This window comes from Protopterus annectens, chromosome 13.part0, assembly GCF_019279795.1.
Source record: "Protopterus annectens isolate FY-2018-M chromosome 13.part0, PAN1.0, whole genome shotgun sequence".
Taxonomy (NCBI): Eukaryota; Metazoa; Chordata; order Ceratodontiformes; family Protopteridae; genus Protopterus; species Protopterus annectens.
The window spans coordinates 32,050,971-32,074,179 of record NC_056747.1 but is presented as its reverse complement, the minus strand read 5'-3'; positions in this window follow the sequence as shown (position 1 = coordinate 32,074,179).

Here is a 23,209-nt window from a genome sequence, read left to right as displayed (position 1 = left end):
TCTACAGCTCTCCTCTTGGGCAGCTGATATTTGTGGTTCCCCAGGTTTTCACTGAAATTATTTTTTTTCACAGCTGTTCCAAGTCTATTACAACCTTATAATTAGGGCACTTAAAGCTGTATACGTAACTTTATTATCATTTTCTACAGATATCAATCTCTACTGAAAATTTACAGTTCCTTTAAGTTTCTTACCTTAACTAAAGCATTTGACTAAACATATAAAATATAACAAATGCAAGGCACAGGTGTGTAAAAAGGCAGGTATAAACAGTCCACATCAACGAGTCTTCATAATGATAAAATATACGAAACAAGGCAGTCTTAACTTCACCAAGTAGATAAAAAATCTTCACTTCACCAAGTAGAAAAAAATTCCAATTTATTGGACAAATAATAAAATTCGGCAAGCGCTTTCACCCTCATGGGCTTCTTCAAGCCAAAATGCTATACATACTTTAAAAACCTTATATATACTTTTTAAAGCAATGATATCATACCCTGTGAAATAATTACATAATATGCAATCAATTAATATAAAATAATTAACCACTGCAACTCTACATAAAAAAGACTAACTCATTTAAAACAATAAAATTCTGTAACCAATTCTTTATATATATTTGATAGTACCACTTGCATAGATAGCATGGTAACTGAAGGGTGTGTAGATGTATGTATATATATAAAAAATTAGACTTTTAAACCTTCAACTTTCTACCTTTCAACATAGGTCTCAGGGGAACTCTTCATTTAGCCCTGGCTTCCTATCCGTCCTCAACCTAATAATCCATCTAGTCTCACTTTGTTCTGTATAATTCATGACATCTCCTCTTCTTATTGTGGATGTGTTAACCTGTATAACTAGAAACTTAAACTTATGTTGTACTGATGTCTCTAACACATGCTTCAAAAGTGCATTTTTATTTGATTTAATGCGAATATTATACTGGTGTTCCCTAATTCTATCCTTAAGTCCGTTTTGCCCACATAAAATGCTGGGCAAAGCGTGCAGTAAGCTAAATAAACAATGTGTTCTGTATCACATGTAGCCATAACATTAAAACTGAAACATTGTTGGCTCACAGGATGTGTAAAAGATGCAGTACTATCTATCATGTTACAAAAATGACATTTCCTGCCAGGTTTAGTACAACTTGGTGAAACATATAAAATAGTTACATAATTCTCAGTTTGTGGTAAGAGAAGCTTGAGTTTGCATGTTAATTATTGTAAAATTGTTATAGGCATTCTTGGCTTTGTGCTGTTTCTTATCTTGGACATTGGATTAAACAGTGGGTGCCATCAGAGGTGAAAATGGTCCTATCCAACTTGATGAGGTGCTAAGTGCATTAGTTTTTGGCTTGGTACTGACTTTCATTTCATTGAATGAGAGGTTTAAATGCTGAGCTGTTTTAAATGTCTTATGCATTTCAATGTATGTCATTATCTGAATGTGTTAACCAGTGTAATCTATTTATGCATTCATTACAAAGTAGTAAAGTCAGACATTGTCTATGCGCGTCATGTGGAGAGACAAGTCTTGTCTAAATTGTTTGGGGGTGTGTATGCTGTTTTATATAATAATAAGTGAGAAACTATACAGAATTACACTCAGCTGTGGAACTCACAGCCATAAGGGAACGTCGGATAAGAGGTTAGTGCAGCCATTTTTTTTGTTTGTTTGTTTGTTTTTATTAAATTACTACTTTTTTAAAGAATTTTACTTTTTGTGGTTGGTAACAGTGGGATTATAAATGACTGTCATGATTTGCCATAGGTGACTTGAATGTTGGAGTAAGTTTTGTAGATATTGGTGATATTCTACTGTTTAAGCTGTTCTGTAGAGTCTGTGCAAGTCATCTGGAGAGGCAGTCAGCTTTGTAGGAGATGGCTGCTCGAGGAATTAATGGAAGTTGTTTACACTTCAAACTTGGACATTACAGGTAAGTGAACATTTTTAAGTATGGGAGATTCTGATTTAAACTGTGTGCTGTTGATGGCATCTCTTGTGTTTGATTTCATTACTGGAGAAATTTAAGTGGACAGTATGTATTTAATGTACTTCTTGTTTCCATGTTGCATGGATTATAAATGGATTATAAAGTCCAAACCTTTGTATTATAGGTTTAATTTTTTTACAGGTTACTGGTTTTCCTGCATTCTGAGCGCGCAGTAATTTCAGTGTGTGTTTGTGATAATGGAGGAGTGTTATTTACATTGCTAAATGGCTATTTTTTTCACTGATTGTTTGGGAGTCTAGTTTTGTAGGAGGTTTACCGTGTTCTTTTTGCTTGGAGCTGCAGGATTTTAGCTCAGCTGAGATGATGTGGTCATTACTGAAGGTTTTAGTGTGTCTTATTATTTAGTTATTTCTTATACAATATTTATTCTGTTTTCCTTTTGTGGATAGTGACAATAATTTTAGGATTAGTTTTGTTGAGGGGTTGTGAAATAGGAGTTGTCACTTCATTATCTGGTGCTGTATGTGGCAGTGATTATGGCCATGTTCTATTGCTCAGATACTGGGTAGGTTTTCCTGCTGGCAGTAATGAAACGGTCCACTTCCCGTAAGAATGTGGCTCCAGTGAGACATTCTGGTGCATGTTTACAAGCCTACTGAAGGATGCTACAGGTTAGTGTACATTTTTCATGTATGAGATTATTTAAAATCTCTTTCATTATTCATGTCAAATCTTGAATTTGGAGTATATGTGGTGGGGAGAAATAAGTATGAATGATGCATTAAGTGTACTGTTGTGTCATGTTTTGTGCATAACATGTAGGTTCATAGGTTTATACTAGACTAATAACCACCAGAGTCTATCCAAGTCCAAAATCAGGTATAACTTTTAAACATTACCCTAATTCATGCTAGTAGGAATATAACAGGATTTTCAACAACATGGATTTCCTAACGACTAAGATGTATGAAAACTGAATGTCTGACAATACAGACTGACTGTAATCTTCAGTGATTTACCAGAAAATCAAAACATTTTATAAGGAGAAATATAACAACTTGAGGTAAAATCAGGGATAGTTGAGCAGTATAAAGTAATTAATCCCAGTAGTATTGCTTTCATATTTTTTCAGTCTGATGATTTTTGCTGTGGTAAGGATGGCCAGTTATTTCCACAGATTTCCTTATCTGGGTGCAAGTCTTGGTTTTCATTTGCATAGTTGTTGCAATCACAAGTTGTAATATTATATTATATTATACCATATTATATTATATTATACCATATTATATTATATTATATTATATTATACCATATTATATTATAATTATATTATATTATATTAGAATATACCATATTATATTATATTATCTTTTGGCTTTTGTTATATTATATTATATATTAGATTATACCATATTATATTATATTATATTATATTATATTATATTATATTATATTATATTATATTATATTATACCATATTATATTATATTATATTATATTATATTATATTATATTATATTATATTATATTATACCATATTATATTATATTATGTTATATTATATTATATTACATATTATACCATATTATATTATATTATGTTATATTATATTATGATATATTATATTATGTTATACTATATTATGTCTTGTTGTGTCTTTCGGCATTTCCCGGTTAGGGGTCACCACAGCGGAACTCCGGTCCGCTAAAGATTGGCAGTAGATTTTTACGTGCTGAGTTGCCAGCCCTGATGCACAACCTTCAATGAAGGTACACCCATTCATGCATGTCTCCACACAGAAGACGCTCTAGCTGAGAATCAAACAGGACAACAATGCAGTTTATTATATTATATTAGTGGGGTGTAGCAGAGGAAACATTTGTAAGGACAAGGTCAAGCATGATATTTGTTTACTGATGTCTGACTACTGGGAAAGTCTAACTGGGTGGGTGTCCATTTTTATTGGTTAGCCCAGGGAGAAAAGTTTCACAGTATTTCAAACACTTTTTGAAAACAATTTTAAAAGCCTCAAAAATAAAACAGAACATCTACAGTTTAAATAATTATACCAAATTGGACATGATGTGGCAAAATTAGGTAAAACAAAGACAACTTATAAAACAATAATTTGGCTCTATATTCTGTCCTCAAAAAGGCATTTCAGCAAACAGCATTTACATCGAAAATGCCATTCAGCAAACTGTTCATAATGAGATTGCGGTACAGTGAAGATCAGAATATCTGCCCTTTTCTCACTGCAGTGCGATATTCAGCAAACTGTTCATAGTGAGATTGCGGTACAGTGAAGATCATAAAATCTGGCCTTTTCTCACTGCAGTGCGATCTCAAAGTTGGTATATATGATTAGCGGGGGTGGGGTAGCACAGCCCCCCACAAGAGCAGGTTCACTATAATTATTAGAGACATTTTAGAAGTTAAAGTTAAACTGGTGTAATACATACATGAATTGGAATATGAAGTTAGGGAAATAGTAAGTTATTACATATCTAGAGAAAGTGGTTATCTGACAGTGTAGTACCTCGCAGGATGCGCAGTAGCAAACCCCGCCCCTAAACGCTCACAACTTACCAAGCTACGTTAATAGTAATTAGCTGTCATGTAGCTGTCACCGGAATAATAAAACAAATCAGTGAAAAGCCTTTTATTGGAATTGGAATGTATAAAACAATAAAACAAAGCAAGGAATGTATCTGTCAGTTTCACACAGTAAGCATTAAAAAAAAAAAAAAAAAAAACAGAAAAATGAAATACAAACACCAGACTGATTTTAAAATGCCACAAAAGAGGACACAAGTGGCTATACAAGACAGCTGGTGGCACTTGACAATATAGAGCAGTATTTCTGAAACCAAAATAATTTAAATGGGAGAGTCATAATTCTAATGACAGACTTCCATATTCAGTAGAAATGCATAGAAACATATTTATCATTAATTGCAACTTAGAAGAGATGCATTCTAGATCATTTTTATATTCTGAATACTGAGAATTAATCACATTTACTACCCTCAGCACTGCGGGATGAAGGATCTGAAAAAATTCTGAACAAAGCCAAAAATGGAGTGTAATGGCCAGTATTTTCTGAAGGATATGAAGGTTCTTTAAATCTTTCCTCACCCCTTTGAGCATTTATGAAGGCTGAAATCTCCACCCTAATGCAAGGCTAGCTTGTAATCTGTGATTGCAATAGTTGGCAACAAGTTATTATGTGGCAGGTAGTTGTGACACTGTAAAATTAGCAGTTATTCAGGTGTTTTAAATAACGTTAAATAAAACACATTTTCAGAGTGTAAAATTAGCGGTTATTCAGGTGTTACATGTGTTAAATGGATTGCTTGAATTGAATTGATTACTAATTGATGAATAACGGGAAAGGTGGAACAGCATGTTTACATGTATTAAAGCAGTATAACGGGAAAGGTGGAACACTCACTGTCACTCAGATGTACGATTACCTGCCAATCAATATGGACATGCCCTAACCTACGCAGTACCGCCCGCGAGGTACTACACTGTTAGATAACCGAGAAAGTTAGGAAGTAAATGGGGAGTAAGGAGGTGTAAGTTATGACTAGGAACTTGTTCATATTTAGGAATATTGTTATCCTCAGGTCGAGCAAAAACAGTGACAGATTTTGGCTAAGAACTATTTCACAATGGTTTTGAAGGGCTGGGGGGGGTATTGACCCGATGGATATAGGTAAGGAGTTCCATGCCTTAGCAACATGGTACAAATATAGATCATACCCTATAGATTTGATAGGGTTGTGGACAGAAAGGTTTTTCCGCACTGAATCATAACGAAGTACGAACATAGTTGCATAGAATGGTATTTACTGCTAGTCAAGCAGATGACAGCTAGCTAATGTTGGTGGGAAGAAGATCTGTATATGTTAGTTGAAGGGTTAGTTCTAACCATTTTAGGCTTTCAGTGCTCTACAGCAGTGGGTTCTGAAAGGGGCATTTGCTGCAAATTTAGCCACTTTATTTATTATAGCATTGCTCAAATTGTGCTTTATGTCCTTCGTGGAAGTTACTAAGAATGGGTGCTCCTTAAACTAGTGAGGGGAGGTGCTAAGTAGTGGCGAGTGTCACTTTAGTTGTGTTGGTGATAAAGATTTTGATCTCTATAGCATTCCAAGCTTTTGGTGAGTTTTTTATGCATTTTTTGTATGTGCATGTGAAATGTAAGATTATAGATTTGGAGGTAAGGTAAGTACTAGGCTAGCTGCTCTTGCAGGCCACTTTATCCAGCTAATTCCCCTTTTTTGCTTGAAATAACTTATCCCACTTGGTTGTAGATTAGCCTTACCTGTCCATTGGTTGAACATGACCTATTACCCACAATGCCAAGAACTGGGATCATCCACTAAAAGTACAAAAGGTCACACCAACAGAAAAGGCACAGGCAGAGTAAGTGGCCACATAATTATGCTGTAGCACAAGTAAAAGCAGAGTAAGGGGCCACATAATTATGCTGTAGCACAAGTAAAACAGAGTAAGGGGCCACATAATTATGCTGTAGCACAAGTAAAAGCAGAGTAAGGGGCCACATAATTATGCTGTAGCACAAGTAAAAGCAGAGTAAGGGGCCACATAATTATGCTGTAGCACAAGTAAAAGCCGTTTATTCCTTATAGGTTAAAATCGCACATTCATATAAGCGCTTTTGTCTCTGCTAATTCAGAGTCTTCTTCAGATAACCAAAATAGACAATAAACCATTTTTATATAAAATCTAATCAGTTATGTCATCAGTACTACGCCCACTAATCAGTACAAGCCTACCAGCACACTCAGTACATTACATATGCATGACAGAATTAAAGCTAAATTACAGTTCTCATTTATAAATATAGTAAAATTACAAAATGAAATAAATTATAGTAAATGATCACTATATATACAGGAACCATGACAAAATAAATACCATAAAAAGCATTAATTAAAGCCCATAAAATCCATAAAAACCTTAAAATCTATATAAAATGCATCTGATACATTAAAATTCATCTGTCTAGAGCTTTCAACTTTAAAAAACAAGACTGTGACCACTGTATGGCGTTTGTTCTCAATTGCCCTAAGGCCTCATGTTTTTCTAATATAAGTGACCAGAGACCACCTCTTTTATCAGGGATAAGGACCTCAATAATAGCAAATTTAAAATTATGGTCCACAAATTCTAAACAATGCTTTGCCAATGCATTTTTTTATATTTTTATTCCTTATGTCCCTGAGATGTTCATATATGCGATTCTTGAACGTTTTGAGCAAAATGGGCAATACACTATTTTTTTCAGTATTACATGAACACTTCTGATTTAACTTTACAATTGTATTATTACTATTGAAACTAGAGCCTTCCTTAACATATGGATAATAGTTTCAACTTCCACACTTAAAGACCCACTTAAACATCCCTTTGGGGTGGTTTCCAGAATAGTTTTTAGGCATTTTCCCTTTCTATAAACAACACTGGGTTTTTCTCCCACAGATTCTCTAATGTCCTTATTATTAACCATTACCAACCAGTTCTTGGAGAGTATATCAGCATGTCCTTATTATTAACCATTACCAACCAGTTCTTGGAGAGTATATCAGCAATATTCCTACTGGAACTATTAAAAGTTGTCACAAATGCAGTATAAAATTATGTGTCTTAGATTCAACACAATACAGATTGTTAGGACTAATGTCATTGGCAAAGGTGGGAATTCCTGTGTTTTCAGTATTAATATTCATGTCAGCATCAAATTGGTTTAATATAGGTAAAAAATGTCCCCTTTCTTGCTTATTACTTCTAGCATAACCTCATTCACTAAATTGGATGGGTAACCCTTGCAAATAAACATGTCTTTCAACTTATCACATTCATCCACAAAGCTGTTAAAAAGTGTAACCATGCGTGCAGCCCTTACAAACTGCCCATTAACCACAGCTCTTTTTTGTTTGTAAGAGTGAGATATTTAACTGTTGGACAATGTGGATTTCCAAAACATTCTGATTTGAGTACTTTCTGTTCCTGCCTTTCATTAATTTGATATCTAAATATGAAATTTCATCAGCATCAATAGTCTGGGTAAACTTCAAATTGTCGAGCTATTCACATAATCTAAGAACTCATAAATAATTCCAGGGGGCCCTGTCCAAAAAATAAAAATGTCATCCAAAAACCACATGTAACCCTTACAAAATGAGAAATAAGGGTATTTTAACAGAAATTTGATTTCCCATTGAAGTATTACGACATTAGCGTAAAGGCCCTCACCTGCTGAACCCATAGACACACCCTCCAATTGTAGATAAAACTCATTATTAAATAAGATGAAATTGTTGTACAAGACAGTCTCAATTAATTGTTCATAAACATTAACCTTGCTGTGGGCTATTCCCTTTTCCACAAAATAGTCACAAAATCACTCAATACCTAACTTGTGTGGTATGACTGTATATAGATCTTTGACATCGATGGTTATAAATACTCCTGTGTCAGTATAATCAAGACTGTTTATTCTTTTCAAAAAATCCCATGAGTCTCTACATAAGTGGGCCTCACCTTCCAATACCTCTTTCAATTGTAAATCTAAGTATTTAACAATAGGTTGTGTAGTAGATCCTCGACCATCCACAATGGGTCTCATTGGGTGGGGGGGGGTCATTAAGGTCTTTATGGATTTTAGGCAAGCCAAAAATGGTGGGTGTCCTTGGGTGGGTTATGTTCATGTAATTCAATTCATCAATGGTAATACTAGCCTCAATAAATAAATCATTGAGTTCACCTCTAATCCTCCTGTAAGCTCCATTTAAAGAAACTTTTTTATATGTTTTACCATCTAATATCCTTTTCATTTTTGCATTGTACAAACTGACATCCATAATCACCACACCTCCACCTTTATCTGGTTTCATGATTCTCACCCCACCATTAGACTTCAATTTCTGTAAACAATCATATTCCATCTGGTTTCATGATTCTCACCCCACCATTAGACTTCAGTTTCTGTAAACAATCATATTTCTCTTTGGACATATTGTATGTTTTATTTTTAAACTTTCTGCCATCCAAATTCAGAAAATCTAGTTCACATAGGTTTTCGAACAACTGTAAGGATGGATGAAGTGGGGGATTGTAGGTGCTTGATATGTACAATGGATTTCTAGTATATTCCACATTATGGAACATTATACTCAAATTAAATTTTCTTACAAATTGTTTTAGATTTACTATGGTGTAGATCACATCCATAGATTTTGCTGGAATAAAGGACATACCTCTAGCCAATAAATCAAATGTGGCCTGTTCTATATATATAGAGAGGAAAAATGAACACTTTAGTCACCTTTTGGGTTGAAATGAATGGTGGGGCAGCTTACTGGGGTTATCAAGTCAACTATCTCCGGCCTTGTGTGCTGTATCTCGGGCTACCTCTCATATTCCCTCTGGATCATACCCTAGATAATTTGAGTGTACCCAATGCCTAGAATAAATAATTTATGAGCTGCATCTGCCAATTTGTAGTCCATGGAGAACTTCTGGGGTAAATTGTTTTCCCATCCATATATCTAAGTTGCACTCAAAAATGGACAGGGATGAAATTTGTTTTGTGGATGTGGACTCTGTACCACAGCAACAGTATCCTCTGAAATATACCTGTCCCTCCAAACTGTTCTATTAATATTGCAGAAGAGGTTTAGACACCTAGGCAAACTATTTCTGATGCAATATGACTTACTGATGTCCATTAGTAATAGGTCAGAGGATGCCTTCTATGACAAAGGTCACGTCTTTGGAGTATTTAGGATACCAAGTATAGTGGCAGGGATTTCAGTTGGTCCATGTAGGACCTGTTGTTTAGGCCTTGTATCCTTTTAGTAAGGTATCTTTGTGGGATCTCCAGTTGTTGCATGTGTCTAAACAGATACATGCCAAAGGGGGCATTATAGGCAATGATTGGCCCAATGACATCTCAGTAAAGGGGGGGTCAATGACATCCCTAGATCTAGACCCAATCCCTTTGTTTATAATCTGTGAAATATAGAAGGACTTTTTTACAACAGGCACACATTGGCTAAGTCACTGTCCAAATAAGTGCCCAAATCCTGAACAACTGGGTCAAGTCTTGGGTGCATATTGTCAGTGTGGTAGTTCCCAGGCATAGATGACTTCCCAAAAGATACAGTGATGCAATTTTTGGTATTTAGTTTTAGACCATGATTTTGAGTTTTTTAGGTCATCAATAAATTACTTATTTTGTACATTTCCTTTATATTTATCTGAATATCTTCTAAGTTTTTCTGTCTGTGCTGATATTTGCAGTTTATGGTTTGAGATAGTACACAATAGATCCTGATCCCTTCTGATACTGTGCATTGCTTTTATCATATCTCTTTCTGAGTACTTGTCTTGATCTATTCCCTCTTCTGTACTCTATTAACAGTGACACTTCTTGTCTTAAATGCTTCATAGTTTTCTCTATTCAGTACTTCCATGATGGCGTTTGATTTCTCCCCTTCCTTGACCTTAGTACCCTGTGCTTTTGTGGTAAGACTTTATCTGTTATTTAGCTGCAAGTTAATAAAGCCTATTTACGTCTGTTAAATTACACACATTTCTGTTGACAGATTTAATTACTGTGTTCATTTGTTTAATATGAATTGTAACATTCTGGGTCTTATTGCCTTTTTGTAATATGTTTTTTCATTGATCAAGTGTCTATCCCTCTCTATTAAGTAAAGTAGCTGTTACCTTTGCTCTCCATTTGCTGCAGAGACTCCACGGAAAGTTCCTGAACACCTTCCTGTGACATATTTTCTTCAGCTGCATGCTGCATCATCTGTTGCTTTTTCATATAGGAATTCATTTGCTATCACTACACAACACTGACTGTGTCAGAGTTGTCACTTGTCTATCACTACACAACGCTGACTGTGCCAGAGTTGTCACTTGTCTATCACTACACAACGTTGACTGTGTCAGAGTTGTCACTTGTCTATCACTACACAACGCTGACTGTGTCAGAGTTGTCACTTGTCTATCACTACACAACGCTGACTGTGTCAGAGTTGTCACTTGTCTATCACTACACAACATTGACTGTGTCAGAGTTGCCAATGTTTCTTGTGCCTTCCCTTGCTGTACAACTCCAGCTGAACTTTTGTACTCATTTCTTACTTAAAGCTGTAGATAATCTTCATGTGGCAAGTGATCAAATGCTTCCTGTTCCACCGGTTTCTCCTTAATTTGTTAGACTCATTGTTCCATCATGCTGTGACATTACACTAAATCTCAGGTAATGCATAACATCAATTTCTAGTTCTTTAACTTCCACATTACTAATCCTTTTTTCTATTTTCCCCCTTTGTTTTATTTATTTATTTTTTTGTATTGTGGAATGTTGTATATCTGGATGCCTTTGCCTTTATTTCTCTGCAGCTATCTCTGGTGACACTTTTTGTAGTGATTTGTTTTGCTCTCTCCGTTGCATACATACCGCACAATATTAATGTTATACTTTGTAGTGATTTATTTTGCTCTCTCCGTTGCATACATACTGCACCATATTAATGTTATACTTTGTAGTGATTTATTTTGCTCTCTCCGTTGCATACATACTGCACCATATTAATGTTATACTTTGTAGTGATTTGTTTTGCTCTCTCCGTTGCATACATACTGCACAATATTAATGTTATACTTTGTAGTGATTTATTTTGCCCTCTCCGTTGCATACATACTGCACCATATTAATGTTATACTTTGCAGTGATTTGTTTTGCTCTCTCCGTTGCATACAATACTGCACCATATTAATGTTATACTTTGTAGTGATTTATTTTGCTCTCTCTGTTGCATACATACATACTGCACCATATTAATGTTATACTTTGTAGTGATTTGTTTTGCTCTCTCCGTTGCATACATACTGCACCATATTAATGTTATACTTTGTAGTGATTTGTTTTGCTCTCTCCATTGCATACATACTGCACCATATTAATGTTATACTTTGTAGTGATTTGTTTTGCTCTCTCCGTTGCATACATACTGCACCATATTAATGTTATACTTTGTAGTGATTTGTTTTGCTCTCTCCATTGCATACATACTGCACCATATTAATGTTATACTTTGTAGTGATTTGTTTTGCTCTCTCCATTGCATACATACTGCACCATATTAATGTTATACTTTGTAGTGATTTGTTTTGCTCTCTCCATTGCATACATACTGCACCATATTAATGTTATACTTTGTAGTGATTTGTTTTGCTCTCTCCGTTGCATACATACTGCACCATATTAATGTTATACTTTGTAGTGATTTGTTTTGCTCTCTCCGTTGCATACATACTGCACCATATTAATGTTATACTTTGTAGTGATTTGTTTTGCTCTCTCCGTTGCATACATACTGCACAATATTAATGTTATACTTTGTAGTGATTTATTTTGCTCTCTCCATTGCATACATATTGCACCATATTAATCTTATTATACTTTCAAACATCCGTATTTCTTCCTTTCTGTTTTCCTTACTTTGGGGGGTAATTGTTCCATCAAGATGTGACATAAACTATGTTAAACTCTTTACACATTAATTTAGGATGGGGGAATCCACCTTGGGAGGGTGGCCTAATGGTTAAGGTGTTTGCCATACAAACACAAGGTGCAGGGTTTGAGTTTCACAAGGGATAATTGGCTAGGCTTAAAATGGCTTGCAAGGGCAGTTAGCCTAGTACTAACCTATGAACCTATAAACATTAAATCCTTCACGTTGGAAGTATTCCATAACTTCAACTTGTATTTGTTTAACTTCTACTCTACTAATATTATGTTTTACATTCCCTCTTGGTGATCTTATTTTTTGTGGGGTGAAAGTTTCCATACCTGGATACATTGTATGTATTTTTCTTCAAATATATTTGGAGATGCTTTCTGATATTGAATGCTTTGGCTTTCACCTTTGCATAAATATTGCAGCAAATCAGATCTCTTTCTTTCCCATGTCCATGTATATTTTTCATGCCTTTCAAAAATCTCTAGGTGGTATTTTTTTTTCATTTTTTGTACTTTCTTGGTTGCTTCTTTTTCCAAATGGCCCAAAGTTTTTGTCTATATAATGGTTTTCATGGATCTATTGTATTGAACTCAAAAATGCATTTGAAGGTTTTGACAGTTTTTCTGCAAGTATTTTTCTTTCCTCTGATTTGTCTCTTAATCGTTTTGAAAATCTTCTATCTGGAAATTTTGGACTTCTATATGGTGGTGCTGCTGCCCATAAAGGCCACAGGTGACAAGCATGGATGAATTTATGATTGCCCATCTGTTGGTCCAAAATGTCGTTTGAATAAGCTTAAAGAAGAGCTCTGTTTCACATAAAATGGGGAGTCTTTTCCAGGAAAAGGGTAATCTCGCAAACACACATCTGTTCCTCCAACATGTTTTGCTTAGGTCACAGACAAGGTTTAGATTCTTAGAGAGGGTAATTCTTCTGCTGTTTGTTTTGTGAATGTGTAGCATATCCATCAGGGCCGGATCTGAGAAGGCCTTGTAGGCTAGGTATAGATCATTTCCCAGTAGTCTGTAGGAGATTGAGTACAGGGACAAGGGTTTTGTGCTTTCCACATAGGACATGTTATTTACACCCTTTATTCTTTTAATGAGGAATGTCTGTGGCCACTATAGTTGTTACACGTCTGGTCATATACATGCATCAGAGTACTATATTATTGGTCTAATGAGGGCTAAGGATTGTGGAATTATGATCTCCTTAGATCTGGATGCCATGCCATAACTTATAACATGCCCCACATAGAAGGACTTTCTCACCACCGTGGACACATGGTGATCAATGTTCAGGTTACTGTCGACCTGAGTTATCAAACCCCTTACCACTAGGTCTACTCTCAGGAGAGTGTTATTGATGCTGTAGTTTGCAGGGGTGCTCATATTTGCTATGACTTCAGAGAAGTGTATTCCAAACTAGAGAGGTCCAAGTGCTGAGTCCTGTGGAACACCACTAGTAACAAGCCTACTGGTGGAGGTGGATTCCCCCATCCTAACTTCATGTGTCCTACCACCGAGCCATTTGAATATCCTTTGGGTTACATAGAGATTTACATCTAAATTTTTGAGTTTGCCAATAATTCCCAAGTGAGGTAGTGTATTGTATGCCTTTACCAGGTTGAGGTAGGCAGTATGTGCTTTTTTGCCCATCATCCATGGCTCAACTGGCCTTCTTAAAGTAGTCCACTGGATTTAGTAAGCATGACCTAACTTTGATGACCCAAAACTAGGATGGGTCCAGTGTTTGTAGATTTCCAGTGTATTTATTAGAGCCATTCTAACTTTTTCCATGGCCTTGTATATAAGACTTATGAGTCTGTAGTTCCGTGGGTCTGTTTATGGTCCAGCTTTATGTAGAGGGATGACTGTTGCAGTCCTACATTTCCTGTAACCAAAGCCTGGCTGGAGACTGTGACTGAATAGACATTCTAGTGGGCTTGAGGGGTCATTTTTCAAACTAAATAGGAGACATTCTTGGATATTATCAGGGCTCAATGCTGTAGTGTGTTCAGCCCTGGAGAGCACAGTGAGGACCTGTGCTTTAGTAACAAGTTGGGGGGTTAAGTGGTAGAGGGTATTTCCTGAGGAGTAACTAATCATCTTCAAGTCATATGGACTCTGTCTTTTGTTTGTACCTTATTACTGTCGTGTAACACTTTTGAGTAAAGTTACTGTTGTCTACTCTTTTATCTTGGCCTTTGGTAACTACTTTAGTCAATTAAATGTTTCTGTCAAGGCTTCCCTCTCTTTGCACTATAAGGTTGAGAGGTATGCCTTCATTTATAACTGAAGTGTCATGAAATCACAAGAAATGAATGGCTGTTATGGCATGTATATTCCTATACAGTAGACAAAACTTTTTGTTTTTAATTAGAACTAGCCAGTACAACTTTATACATACATAGATAAGTGAACAGACACACATATTCCATGTGAAATTGTTGTTTCATTTATTTTACAAAATAAATAAACAAGCAAACAGACACACCGGTTCCATGTGAAGTCATGGTTTTAATTGACTGTTATATAACTATCATATCTAGGCATAGATAAATATAATTTAATAGGTTTACAGTGAAACAGTGTAAATTTCAAATAAAAGCAAGTGTGATATTTTGTGGCAAAGAAACAATTTGCTGATGAATCACAATGCAAGACATCTGTAATACACATTCATTACACACAAAACTAAAAATAAATAAATAAAAATGGAGACATCTGTAATACACATTCATTACACATAAAACTAAAAATAAATAAATAAAAATGGAGATATCTGTAATACACATTCATTACACATAAAACTAAAACTAAATAAATAAAAATGGAGACATCTGTAATACACATTCATTACACACAAAACTAAAAATAAATAAATAAAAATGGAGATATCTGTAATACACATTCATTACACATAAAACTAAAAATAAATAAATAAAAATGGAGACATCTGTAATACACATTCATTACACACAAAACTAAAAATAAATAAATAAAAATGGAGACATCTGTAATACACATTCATTACACATAAAACTAAAAATAAATAAATAAAAATGGAGGCATCTGTAATACACATTCATTACACACAAAACTAAAAATAAATAAATAAAATGGAGACATCTGTAATACACATTCATTACACATAAAACTAAAAATAAATAAATAAAATGGAGACATCTGTAATACACATTCATTACACATAAAACTAAAAATAAATAAATAAAAATGGAGACATCTGTAATACACATTCATTACACATAAAACTAAAAATAAATAAATAAAAATGGAGACATCTGTAATACACATTCATTACACATAAAACTAAAAATAAATAAATAAAAATGGAGACATCTGTAATACACATTCATTACACATAAAACTAAAAATAAATAAATAAAAATGGAGACATCTGTAATACACATTCATTACACACAAAACTAAAAATAAATAAATAAAAATGGAGACATCTGTAATACACATTCATTACACATAAAACTAAAAATAAATAAATAAAAATGGAGACATCTGTAATACACATTCATTACACATAAAACTAAAAATAAATAAATAAAAATGGAGACATCTGTAATACACATTCATTACACATAAAACTAAAAATAAATAAATAAAAATGGAGACATCTGTAATACACATTCATTACACACAAAACTAAAAATAAATAAATAAAAATGGAGACATCTGTAATACACATTCATTACACACAAAACTAAAAATAAATAAATAAAAATGGAGACATCTGTAATACACATTCATTACACACAAAACTAAAAATAAATAAATAAAAATGGAGACATCTGTAATACACATTCATTACACACAAAACTAAAAATAAATAAATAAAAATGGAGACATCTGTAATACACATTCATTACACATAAAACTAAAAATAAATAAATAAAAATGGAGACATCTGTAATACACATTCATTACACACAAAACTAAAAATAAATAAATAAAAATGGAGACATCTGTAATACACATTCATTACACATAAAACTAAAAATAAATAAATAAAAATGGAGACATCTGTAATACACATTCATTACACATAAAACTAAAAATAAATAAATAAAAATGGAGATATCTGTCTATACTTAACACAGCCACTCTGTTAAACAGCATATTTATACATTTTACATATGTACAAACATACAAATATTTCAGACATGAACAATAATGCTGTTCTTACATGCAAAGTGGTAGTTATAATTTGACCTCATTTCCATTTCTTATATTTTTTTCAATTATCATCTTGCTTGGATTCCACTCTGCATTTTGCCAAACTGTTTGACATTCTTTCAGAAAGTGGTATAATTCTTTATTCTATTTACAGTTTTCTGTTTGTGTCTTGCACCATGGAGCTCAAGTTTTGATTAAAAAGGGTCTGTCAGCCCCCCACTTATATGGCTATCAAACTGAAATTAATATGTAAAGAAACAGATAAACAGCTGAATAAAGAAATAAGGGGAATAAATTAAATGATTTCAAACGGAGGATACATTTAATTCGTGGTACCTTGGAGTGTACAGCACACATCTGTTTGTTGTTTTCATTACTTATTAAAGTAAACAATTCTATGTTTGTTTACAGGTACCTTGTTATGTGTGTATATAGTTTGTGCTCTTACAGGACAAAAACACAGTGGGGGGTATTCTGAAGGGAAAGCTAGTACAGTATGTACAGCTAAGCCTTACAGTAATGACATTCAAATGAGATGGATTATTATTTATTTTACATTTGTTGACTGGGACTGACATTTTACAGCAGAGGCCCAAGGAGAAAAGCTCCAAATTATACAAAACAATTAAAACATTAAATAACAACTGAGATATACAAGTGGTTAACAGATCTCATACAGTAGTTACAAAATTAAACCACACTAAAAACAAAAGGATGATAATAAAAGCATAGAAAGTAAACTGTTTTATAATAAAAAAGTTTGTAAATCTAAAGAGCAATAGGCAGAAAGAAAAGCTTAGGATGTTACATAGAAGCTACAAACAGAGGATATAAAAAGTATACACGCCCCTGTTAAAATGCCAGGTTTTTGTGATATAAAAAAAGAGCACAATAAATAATTTCAAAACTTTTCCCACCTTTAATGTGACCTATAACCTGTACAATTCAATTGAAAACCAAACAAATCTGTTAGGGGAAAAATATAAAAAATAAAAAAAAACGTACAATACACTGGTTGCATAACTGTGCACACCCTTAAACTAAAACGTTGTTGTGTGTATACACCCTTAAACTAATACAGCATTCAGTCTTCTTGGGTACACACCTTCCATCAATTAAAGAAACTCTGATTAACTCCAAATAAAGTTCAGCTGTCCTAGTAGGATTTTCCTGACATTTACTCAGTTGCCTGCTACAGCAAAAGCCATGGTTCACAGAGAGCTTACACAGCATCAAAGGGTCTCATTGCTCAAAGGTATCAGTCAGGAGAAGGGTGCAAAAATTTTTTCACAGCATTGGATATACCATGGAAGACAGTCATCAAAAAGTGGAGAAAATATGGGACAACAGTGATGTTGCAAAGAACTGGACGTCCTTCCAAAACTGATAAAAAGACAAGATGAAAACTGGTCAGGGAGGCTTCCAAGAGACCTACAGCAACACTGAAGGAGCTTCAGGAATTTCTGGCAAGTACTGATTGTGTACTACATGTGGCAACAATCTTCCATATTCACCATATGTCTGGGCTAAGATGGAAGCCTTTTCTTACACAGAAAAACATCCAGGCCCAGCTAAAATTTGCAAAACAATACATCAGGTCTCCCAAAAGCATGTGGGAGAATGTGTTACGGTCTGATGAGAGTAGGATCCTTGGGACATAGTAGGGTTTCATTTTTAGTGGATAGGTATTAAGATATTTTGCTTTGTTTTTGGATGTAAGAAGGTAGGAGGGAGGGATTTTTATTTTAGGGAATAGGATATTCATTGGAACGATAACTGCAGAGATAGCTATGGGTTTCTGAGGGTAAGAAAAGGTATGTGAGTGAGGGGTGGTGGGGGTTAGCCCTTGGTGTGCTTGTCTTTGCTCTAAGAAAAGCTATCAGCCAATTGAGCATAGACTTGTGCGTTCCATTCACCTGGAGGAGCACAAGCAGGGTTCAAGGTGATCGGACATGCAGGATGCTGCAGTCCACATCAGTAATAATGGCAGGTGACAGGTGCGCCTTACAGGTGACTCCCAGAGGTGACAGGTGTGCCTTACAGGTGACTCCCAGAGGTGACAGGTGTGCCTTACAGGTGACTCCCAGAGGTGACAGGTGTGCCTTACAGGTAACTCCCAGAGGTGACAGGTGTGCCTTACAGGTGACTCCCAGAGGTGACAGGTGTGCCTTACAGGTAACTCCCAGAAGTGACAGGTGTGCCTTACAGGTAACTCCCAGAGGTGACAGGTGTGCCTTACAGGTAACTCCCAGAGGTGACATGTGTGCCTTACAGGTGACTCCCAGGTTCTGCAAGTAAAAGACAACAATGTTAGGTGAGATAGAAGAGGTTATTTTTCAGCTATCTTTCATATGTGATGTACTTCCATTTTCCAGATTTCTTGATGTTCTCCTATGATGTCCATGTCCACTGCACACGAGAAGCTGCCGCTATGCTAAATGAGCGTGGAATCTAACTAAGCATGTGGTATATATATTTGGGGTTCAAGCTTCAGCACTCTACCTTTTTCTTCAATACAGCCCTCACCTGAAGCTGGGTAAGCAGGGTACCCTTCTCATGGCAGAAAACTGTTCCTTCTTAAGTACCACTCTGTGGTAAAGCTGTGTGAGTGGACTTCTGTGTTATAGGCACAGTGTTTATTAATGTTGCAGGCATTGTACTACATTCTATTCTGTGGCTCCTGAGGCTGTAGCCAGCCTCTGGTTCTTCACCTCCTCATTAGTCATAGGTTTCTCCTAATTATCATTAGCATATTCTTTTTTTAACCAGCTAACTGTTCCACATAGGGCTGATAAACAACAGGCCATGAAAAACAATCTGCTGTATTACTGATGACATATATTTTGGAGTTTGTCCCATAAGGCTCACACTACCTCCCCATGCCTTTGTGCAGCCAGCTGATTGCCTGCCAGGTATAATGTGGCCTTCAACCTGTTTTAATCAACCTCTAACAGTACCAAGGTGTGCCCTCCATTGTTTTACTGCTACGAGACATAGAACTGGACAACCTTGCATCTTCCTATTGTCTCTAAACTACTGTAGTACCCTTTTGTAAGCCACCTAATTGCCTGTACTGAGGGTGTTTATTATCTGTTATTCTCATATGTCCACTGATACTGTGAATGAATCTGTACCCACACTGGTACCGGTGCTGTTTCCAGTGCCACTCTCTTGAATTGAGCCCACCGTGAAAGCAACATAGTGTAAAATGTCCAATTATTCTTCACCTCACCTTTGTGCTGATTGCACCCTGCCTGAACAATACTTATGTTGTCCGGATTTGAGTTGGGAGTACCTTGTTTGCCTTCTCTTTGTATATCCAGGAAGAACTCCAACTATGTAATGGTAAATTAATGTCTACATGTAATTACTCTTGGCCATCTGCTGCTGAGCTTGCTTCTTCTTAAGTACCTCCCCCACCAATTTTTTTAGGAATATGGCAACAGTTATCCTGAAAAAAAATGCAGTGCAGTCTGAGGGTGTGCCAACACACAAGGAAGATGTTTAAAAATTTAGATGCCTGAAGGCAAGAATACTCTTGTTACTTAATAGGTTCTTTGGTGGCTACGCTATTGACCCAAAGATCTTTATAAGCCTAGCCATGTGTACCCAATATAATTCTAGAGAAACCATTACAAAGGATCTAGCCTAAACTCAAGAACTTAGTTAGCAATGGCTACTCATATCTAGGAGGGTTAAAGTTAAATCCCCGGCAAGGAACTTATGGTTTTCCATCCAGTCATCCAGGCTACACACAAACAGGGTCATAGAGGGCTTTGTATGATGTGAACTGGCAGTCTATTCCAGAGGAGTGGTAACCTCTGAGAGACATAACTGTCTCTCCAGCAGGCCCTATTTATGTCACAGGCCAGATTAAGTTCCCTGTTGCAAGTGACCCTTATCCCATTTGAGTTTTAGATGGGCAGCATTTCCATTAGGTTTGGATCTGAGATTGATCTTCAGGCCAGGCACAAGTTTTCTCTAAGTAGTCATTACGGAACTGAGTACAGTGATGGTGACTTCTATGTGTCAGTGAAGGACATATGGTGGAGACCCTGTAATTTTCTTGGTTAGAAATCTTTGAGGCCTCTCAAGTTGCTGCAGGTGACTTGTAAGGTACATACCAAAGGGAGTCTTGTACTCAATTATTGGCCTGATAAGGGTCGAGTACATGGAGTGTTTTGAACTTTTTCTCTGTTGAGATATCCTCTTTTGCTCTCGAGGCAATGGTTTTGATAATGGGGTGAGCAACATAGAATGCCTTCCTTACCACAGTAGACACATGATGGTCAGCTTGCATTCCCAAGTCTCTCACTACTGAGTTGTTACGTTAGGGTATTATTATATCTGCAGGGATATCGTTTTTACTGAAGGGGATGATAATGCATTTTTAGCACTGATTTTGAGTCCACAGCTTTGGCACCAACCATTGATATGTGTAAGCCCCTCTTGAAGTATATTTACATCATTTGGGGATTCAGTGATTGCACCTAATTTGCAGTCACCAGCAAACTTAGTCAGGCACAGCCCCTCTGTTTTTGCCTGAACTTCTGAGAAGTATATTCCAAACAATAGGGGGCCTAGCACTGACCCCTGTGGAACACCACTGCTGACAGTTATGCTGATTGAGGTAAAGTCCCCAACATTGACTGAGTGTGATCTGTTGGTGAGCCAGTTAGCAACCCACCTGACAACATAAGGGTTGATATTCAACTGGGAGAGTTTATCAATGATGCCAGAATGTGGGACTGCGTCAAAGGCCTTTGCTAAGTCAAGGTAGGTTGTATGCACAGATTTCCCTTAATTTATGGCTCTGGTGGCATTTTTGAAGAGGTCTACTGACCTGTGTTTTACAAAACTAAGCTGTGTCCGATGAAGGGTTTGGGAATCACCTATGTCCTTATTTATAGGGTCAATGATGATTCGTTCCATGACCTTACAGATAAGTCTGGTTAAGCTTATGGATCTTTAATTCCTGTAGTTTGAGTCACACTTTTAATACTCTTGTCAAGTAGCATATGACAAATGAAAAAATCTGTTACTTGTAAAACTAGCAATAAAGGGTCAGTGACATGAATGCTGTTAGGAGCAGCTATACTTTCACCTTAGTCAAAATACCTCCTGCATGTCAGTGTATGAGTGTGTGCATGTATATATGTATATATCCACCAACACATCACACATACAGGTATGTGTACGTCTGTATACAATAAACAGAGAGAGACACAAATTCAGAAACAGATTTGTTTGTGTGTGTGTATGTATGTGTAGAGATATATATACACTTTTATGTGTGCATGTGTGTAGACATACAAATATATGTGGATCTATAAAGATATACAATAAATACATTTTAAACAATCAAAGCAATACATATGATATACACACAATGACATGACACATGCATTTATTTAAATTATTATCTATTTCCATCTTGATAAGGGGGTAAGTGGTCTCATCAACACAGCTATCTGTCACAAAAGAGGCAAATTTGAGAAAAGTTATGATAATTCCAAGATTAACAGTGAAGTATACCACTAAAACAATTATTTGTACTACATACAAAGTTTTAATAAAATACACACATTTTTCATACCTCTCAACTGTACAGATTTTTGCAGAATGTACAGATATTTGCCTCATATTTTTGGTCCATTTTTTCATAAAATTGAGGTTTTCTGGCAAATTAGTGGCAAATCATTTAAGATTAATGGTAGAAGTTTGAGTTTCAGACTTCATACCCTTCAGAATATTCATGCTAATGCAAAACCTGTTACTCTAGAAACTTTCTAAGTTTGTAAGAGCAATATTTAAAAATTGCCCCTATTTTTGGACCTTTGTCCCATTTTTATTTATGGCTTTGTCCAGATTTCTTGCTTTAAGAGGTTGAGAGGTATGATTATCACATATCCAGCATATACAAATTTGACAAGATATTCAAGAATGCCTTGAATTGCAAGCCAATCAGTATGACACAGCAAGGCTGTGTTTTTACAACCAAATGAATATAAACTTAGATTACATATTGCATACATATTTATGCACTCAGACAAGAAAATATAGGGCAATATAGAGACTATGTTTGCCTCAACTTTCAAATGGTAACTGGTGTAACTACTGCAGTCAAATATTCAGGAAAAGAGTGAAAGTTCCAAGCATTTTACCAAAGTGCAGGAAGAAAAAGAAAATAAATTCAGTTAAATTCAGTTGGATGGAATCAGCATTATACAGACAGTTACTATGTGATTCCTGAAGGGTGTCAGCTAATGGGAAAATACTTGTAGTTGTTGTGTCTTTCGGCTTTTCCCGGTTAGGGATCGCCACAGCGGAAGTCCGGTCTGCTAATGATTGGTAGTGGATTTTTACGTGCCGAGTTACGAGCCCTGATGCACAACCTTCAACGAAGGTACGCCCATTCACGCATGTCTCCATGCAGAAGACGCTCTATGCTGAGAATC